At 36.1% G+C, this 7,992-nt stretch overlaps 1 long non-coding RNA gene across 1 annotated transcript; it reads right to left on the bottom strand.

Annotated features, from left to right (window-relative positions):
- Positions 1–707: 707 nt before the first annotated feature.
- On the bottom strand, positions 708–2,424 carry LOC126973294 (uncharacterized). Its single transcript, XR_007731320.1, has 2 exons — positions 2,097–2,424; positions 708–843 (listed from the first exon to the last, which is right to left on the bottom strand). It is a non-coding gene; the product is annotated as an uncharacterized LOC126973294 (long non-coding RNA).
- Between the last annotated feature and the right edge of the window lie 5,568 nt (positions 2,425–7,992).

Here is a 7,992-nt window from a genome sequence, read left to right as displayed (position 1 = left end):
CGTAAACTTTCCTTAAAGGCAACGCTCCTGTAATTCCTCTGGTGTTGCAAGATAATGTGGGCGGCGCTGATCACTTAACACCAGGTGACCCGTACGCTCGTTTGTCCTCCTTTTCCATAAAAAAATACTACAACAACAATTACATGTTTGCTTTTAGCAGGTATTACTTCCTCAAATGAGTATCTATCTGCTTTCTGTTTATTTAAATATAGGTAAATAAAATAATTTTGCTCATCTAATTTTATGGTGAAATAACAAACTTTTGTTCTCTTTTATTTTTCTTTAATGATTTTGTACTTCAGCCTGTATGTCAGATTAAACAGATTTGTTTTCCTAAATAAAAGGATTGTGTAAGGTGACAAACGTGTCTCGGACATTGGCCATTGGCCACACATTCTTTTTTTTTCTCAGATATCTGTACTGAACCCCAGGATCCGAATGAACTCTTAATTAACAATATGTTATGTTTTTAAAGTGATAACCCTCACATCTAGGATTGATACACAAATAAAATTTGAATAACAAAATTTTATAAACGATGCGGGATTCGAACCCACGACCTCCGGCGTTCCGTGCCGGTGCTCTAACCAAATGAGCTAACCGTTCGGGTACCGCCTCGTTATAAAATTCTGTTTGCTTTGTTCAACTCTTACTTCGTTCGTACGAGTTTACTTGGTCCGGCTATACTCGGATAATGAGAAGCTCGCTTTATGTGATATATATTTTTATTGTCACAGTATTTTGGTAAGTTTACCAATAACCAAGCTTATTTCTAAGGCGAACGAGATCGTTGATTTTTCTAATCGGTCCGATCCTGTAGCGTGGCAAGACGTCGGGTATGTTCTGAAAGAAAATATATGTTATTATTATTAAATACTAGCTGACCCGACAGACGTTGTTCTGTATATAATAAATAATATAATGTTTTTATATGAATTTGTAAATAATATATCATAACATCAAAAATTACTTCGTAAAATATGCACCCTGCTGTCGTAATGAAATTGTTTCACAGCAGAACTGTCAAACCGTGCGTCAATAAATTCTCTCATAGAAATTATGTATGGACACATCAAAGGAAAAACAAATTTGTTGTTTTTATTTAATTTAGCAGCATTTTCCTATTTGTTCACCTTTTAAACCTTCCCTGGACTTCCACAAATAATTCAAGACCTAAATTAGCCAAATCGGTCCAGCCGTTCTCGAGTTTTAGCGAGACTAACGAACAGCAATTCATTTTTATATAGATAGATATTTATCTATCTAGATGAGTCGCTTTTAGGAAATATATGTAGGATGGATGGTAAGTTTGGGTAATTACAAAGTTGGCCTTGATTGAAAGCCAGGACGCTCCCCAAAACACATAACTTTCTCTCGATGTTAGGGTACTATATACGACCAAAAAAGATGGATAGGTAAATAGAGTTATGGACTAATACGCGTAGCTTTCTCTCTCTCTATTTTCTAAAGTACGCATGATATATATTTTTGTAGCTGAGATATTAAATTCCTGATTATTTTACAAATGTCATACAAATTGATGGGCATATCGTTCGCCCATTCCTTACCTATCTTGCTATGTAGATGCTCCGTCCGGTCTCGCCATTAATTCAAGATCCCAACAGCTGACTATAAACTCAGATGAAATATAAAACTTGAGACAGACCTTTGTGAACAGATAAGTGAGGCCGGTAAAACTATGCCTCGCTGTTGACATATACACTACAGATATCGCGTGAGCACCACTTTGTGGCTTCAATTACCGGCTGCAGTTTTCCGGAACCGATACGACATAGGCACCTTGAAGATGCATACTCCCACCTCAAAGGCTGGCAACGCATGTCTTGACCCCTTGTGTTGCGGATGTCCATGTGCGGTTGCCTAACCACTTTCCATCGCGTGATCCACTTGCCTGATGCCTCCTATATAAATAATGGAAGTTCATTCCATTCTGTCATCACTATTATAAGATTTTAAAAGTCCTCTGGACGTAGGCCCATCCCAGTGTACGTCACTGAACCGATCGACCTGACCGAATACCGATCTTCGGCTATTGTAATCAAGTTGCTGTCGCTGGTATTATTTTACAAAAGTACCTCAACATCGTGCAGTCCAGTATATCTTCTATCATGTTTTGGATGACGAGGTTCTGGTTTTTTCTCGGTATCCTCATCTTCTTCACTGTCATCGGGACTCCCTGCTGCTCCTTTTGGCAATGACGCTCCTGATTGCTTTTGGACAACTATACACCTAGAATTACTATTTTTGGGTGATACTGAGCGTACTTTTACGATTTCGTATCCGAAGGGTAAGGAACGGGTCCCTCATTACTAAGGTTGAGATCTATAGAGCGTACTTAGACTTTGCTCAGACTTTACTCACGTAAAACTTAGCTGAGTGTAAGCTTAAAATAATCTTTGACATTGTTTTTATAGTCATTTGATTAAGCAAAAACGGGCTGTCTTAGCTTAAGCTCAGTCAATCCAAATGTCAAGTTCGCGTTTTATCACACTTAGCTAAGTTATACGTAACTAAATATCAGCAAAGTCTAAGTACGCTCTTTGGATCTCAGGCTAAGACATCACTGTCCGTTAATTTTTCTATTGATCTTTTATAGCGAGCTGTAACCTGAAAAACCACAATAGAACAGCTGAACTTATTATATTGCCGCTATTAAAATGAATAGTAAATAAAATCAAGAGGGAGAATTTCAAAATGGCCGCAGTGCAAATTATAAAATGTTTCTTGTAACAGCGGCAACAGTAATACAGGCAGGTAGAAAGATGAAAGTGAAATTATTGGGCTAATAGGTATAAAATACCAGACAGTATACTAGGCCTCGACGCGTGTGGTGTCGCACCAGAATAGCACCACCCCATCTTCTCCCGTGGGTGTCACAAGAGGCGACAAAGGGATACAGAGAACAGAGCATGGGCAACAGCATCCTTCAGAGAAGCATCAACATCTACTGCGATCGCCAACCCGCCTGCCAAACGTGCCAATTATGGCAAAACACCCCAAAATTATGAGAAAGCTCATGGTCGCTCAGAAGGCAATGGGGAGGGCTATGATCGGAGGTTCTCTGCGAGTTCGAATCAGAAATGAGATCTGAAGTTGCTTTGGGCAGGGCACATAGTTCGACGGATAAATGGCCGTTGGGGCAGTAATCTCGTCGAATGGGGACCACGTACCGGAAGACGCAGTATTGGTAGGGCCCCCTCAAGATGGACCGATGATCTGGTCGAGATCGCCGGAATACGTTGGATGAGGGTACCGCAGGACCGATCATCGTGGAGATCTGTGGAACTATGCCCAGCTGTGGACGTCTTTCGTCTGATATAATGATGCTAGGACTCACTGAGCACAAACTTAAAAAATATATTAAAACTTCTTTGACAAAGATGGTTTAATATAGTATAGTAGAATAATATAGAAGGTATTAATTCATTATTCTTGACTGGCTCTGCGCAGGCCACCTAATTGTAAAGTACCTATAATATTAAGTAGGCTAAACAATTTTGTTGTTATTTGATTTAATAGATGGCTGGGAGTTTCTTATCAATTCTCCCCGTGTAAAATCAGTTTTTCTCTTAATAACACTCCTAGTCCTAGGTATAGGGGTGCCGTTGAAAGCGGTGGCTGGTTCATACGTCATGCTCGGGAAGAGGCGGTACTTTTTTATGGACGTAGAGGACAAACGAGCGTACGGGTCACCTGATGTTAAGTGATCGTATGTCGATGTCGTATCGTCCCCGAAACTCGGGAACTCCGAACTTGAACTCCGAAACAAGGAAGCTCGTTTCACAGTTCTGTTGCACGTGGAATATAGTTCGTTGAACACCGCACTGTGGAGGAATGCCACACATCCAGATGGTGGCATAATTTGTGGCGTGTCGTGCGAAGGCGGAATTCTACTTGTGGTAGCTGGATGATCCTGGCACCGGGAACTCTGCTTCATGTTCTTAAAATTGTAGTCAAATACACATTTTGACATCTAAAAGTGTCTTTGACATTAATCAAAAATATGATATTAATTTGATTGTGAGTACGGAACCCACATCAGGCAGAATTTGGATATCTTTTAAAATATTGGTGTTTAGTTGGAACTAATTATAGAGCTTTATTTTTATTGAGGAGTTCACTTACCGCTTTTGTCTGGATAACGCTTTGGCATAGGTCTCTGAAAAAAAAACTTTATTTATTTACAACTTATAACCGCTTCTAATTCACTCATACAATAGTTTAAGAATTTAGAAGGACACTCACCGTTAAAAATAATTATGAACAATATAAACGCGATTTTACAACAAGCCATTTTGAAATGAAATGTGCAAAAATACTCCTTTATATATATATTTTAAAGTTGTCATAATTATGTGCGTATCATGTGTTATGCGGGTAGATTATAATAATGGTAGCGATAAGTATACGTAACTTGAAGTTATGAAATTAGCTTAGATAAACTAACCAACTAACGCATATACCCCTTAACTTCAAAATGGAGATTTTTTATAAACCACCACGGCTGTCTTCTAGAGCGGTGGGCACAGATTTAGGTCCTCCATTACCCATGGTCTGGCTACTTCTATACACACCAGGGGCGCAATGTCAGTTTGTAGGTAATAAATAATACTTAAGTCTCTCTTCAAATAGTTGTGGTTATCGTAAAGAACTCTTTTTGATAATGTATACGAGATGGTAATAATGTAAAATTAATAATAATAAGCCCTTTATTCCATCACCCGTATTTTACATTTCAAATAGTGTTAGTAACTTGATTAGCTTAAAATATATTATTAGTTTAATTAAAGTGAATAAATTATATTTTTTTCTGTTTTTTTTTGGTTATCAGTTCATATTTTATAAAACAAAGTCCTCCGCTGTGTCTGTCTATGTGTCTGTTCGGGTCAAAATCAAAAACTATTGCACTAATTTTTATGCTGTTTTGACCAATGTATAACGCGTGATGTTCGAGGAAGGTTTTAGTATATGTTTTGTTAAGTTTTGAGGCTTGTTTTTGTTACGGGTGGCGGTTAAAAATTTGCCATCTGGGAGCTTTCAACGAAAACGCTGTCTAAACCCTTTGAGATATAACAAAATAATGTATGGTGGAATGTGTATCCTATATATTATATCTACAAATAAGTCCGCGATGTCATTGTTAAGGATAACATTCTATATCCATTTAAATACTTCTTGCAAATTGCCAATTATAAAGCGGTAATGTAAAAGCTGTTTACACAAATACCATATTAATCCTTTTCATTTTATTAGCTTTAGACTACATTATTCCCGAATACATAACAGAACGACAGAACGTCTGTTGGGTCAGCTAGTATACTATATATTTTGGGCCTTCCCTAAAACAATAATGTAAAAAAGAGGACAATAAAATATTTAATTTGACCAAAACAGCAACTGTAAGACTAAACTGAAAATTTTATGAAGAAACAGAATTATTAAATATTTTTTATTTTATTTTAAACAGTCGTGTACAAAAAATTTTCTTATTCGAAAACTTAATAGGCAAGGAACTTGAGCGCGAACAAATTATAATAAAGTTAACAATTATTGTAAATATTCGGAAATTATTTGGAAATTAAGAATAACCCAATGTCAAAGTAAAAAGAAAACAATGATAAGAAAAAAAAGGAACATTAATAATTGTATATCGCAAACAAATCATTGATTAATGATTTTTTAATGGTTATAATATTTATATTTCCTTTTTATTCTTATTTCATATTTTTATTCTTAAAACAATCAAACTTGAATAGAGTTTGCTTGGAGACGTGGTTTAATGGTGTATCTTACACCGCATTATCACGGGGAGTGTTCCGAGAGAGCTGTTTGACCTGATTCCTGCGACCGAATTCCACTTTCGCACAACTTGCCACAATACTGGATATCATCTTGATCAGATGATCAGGATGATAATATATAGGATGATACGATACAACCAGAGGGTTGTATGGCGTTCCTCCACAGTGTGGCTATCAAGCCATGTACAAATAAATTGTGGAATGAACTTCTTTTTTTTGTTTTACAGGACGATACGACATGGGACCCTTCCAAATTGCGTACACTTTCCTGACCATTTCACACTCTCAGAAGAACGAAGCGCCAATGGCTAAATCGACAAAACAGACGAAATGTGTAAAAGTTATTAGCCTCGCACGGCACGCATTCGATTTAATCACAATATGTATCTCTATACATATAAATTCTTATAAAAAAATATATTTTTTCAGTTATTCAGTGTTTAATGTCATAAAATTCACCATTTCCTTTGAATGTGCTGTAGAAGAGGGCTAATTATAACGTAACCTACGTTATCTAAAGAATAATTAAGAGAACAATTTAAAAAAATAAACATTTTGACTGTTGCATCTCAATATATTCTTGATAATGTTCTATAGTGTATTTATTATTCAAACAAAACAAATCTTATAACTATATTTACAATTCTACGACTACATGAAATTAAAACTATCATTACGTGGAAGCGTACCAAGAATACTGGCAGCATTACCGCGTTGGATAGCAAGGCTGATCCGTTGACCGAAATAGCTGCCAGCGCTTGGGCTTCCAGTAGCCTTATTGAGGCGCGAAGATAGTATTTTGAACATTCTCCGCGCCTCTGGGCCCCACGGGCCAAGTGTCTCGACACCAAACGGCACAAAGATTATGTTATGTTAGTAGTATCTAGTATATTAGAAATGACATCAAAAAGAATTCTAAAGATATCAATTTTGAGAAAATAAATGCCTTTTTACCACAGACTGGGAATGGAGCGACCACCCTCATGCTATTTAAATATAATTATTATAATTATTATATTATTATTCTATATTATGTTCAAAAGCACATTAAGGAATTTGCTAGAAACTGCGACAATTATAATGTTAACACGAGAAACAACCATAAACATTATGGCTTCCAGTTAGTAAGTCTTTTATTGAGCGATGTTTATGTTTTTACAACATGATCCCCGAAAATGTACAAAACAAATGTGTTACGAAATTTAAAAGTATTGTTAAAAAAGTTTGTATGATTAGTAAAATTATTATTGTGATTTAATTAGGAAATAAAAACAAAGCTACAAGTTTTAAACTTAAAACTCTCTCATTAGATACAAACTATCCATTCGTTTAATAAATGACCTGATAATGGACAATTTAAAGGAATGACGCTCAAGATAATACTAATTAATGTTAAGTTATATATGTGAATAAATATAACACAAGTAAAAATTTCTTTTCAATCCGCCATATTTAACTAAACGAATGTACCAGTAGTTAATGATCTTCCCCTCCCCGCTGCACAAACATATGTTTTATACAAAATAATGCGTCGTGTTATATGCGAGGGGTCAATTAAAATGGTCAGGTATTAGCTACAATTTAGGGGTCAGAGAGCAAATGTCGTCGGTGATGATAAGATTGAGGGATCAGGGTTGTCACAACAAACTTTTATATTGTTTAATTTTAGTTCGATAATACAACATTACACTGTAAAATATTACAGTGATTTATTATTGCCCAGGATCTCAAAATAAATGATAGTAGTAAAGAAGCACTATATATGTAAATATAAATAGTACACAATATAATAAGCATACAGCGAGGATAAGGCAAGGCAAGGAGGCGACTTAGGTTGGATGACTCGAGTTTCCTTGGTGGGCTCGTTTCAAGATGCAGCCTTGCCAATATCCACAGTAACTAGTCCCGTGTACACTGTCCACGATTAAAACCATCCATCCATCAATTGAAACTAAATTTGGATATCATATTATTATGGTAGAGGGTAAAAAATGAGTGACTCAGTGTTTGAATTTGAGTATTTCTGGGCAATACTTCTGCTGTTTATAATGGAAAGGATATATTATCTACAAGAGCAGTTTGATAAAGATTTTCCATATTGCCTGAGCCTTAAACATCTCATGAGTCCTTTAATATGGAAGATTTTGCAAATAGAGATGTTGGATTAAAA

Source organism: Leptidea sinapis, chromosome 29 (genome assembly GCF_905404315.1).
Source record: "Leptidea sinapis chromosome 29, ilLepSina1.1, whole genome shotgun sequence".
Classification (NCBI taxonomy): Eukaryota; Metazoa; Arthropoda; class Insecta; order Lepidoptera; family Pieridae; genus Leptidea; species Leptidea sinapis.
The sequence above is the reverse complement of the archived record's forward strand: the minus strand, read 5'-3'. Positions and strand labels throughout refer to the sequence as shown.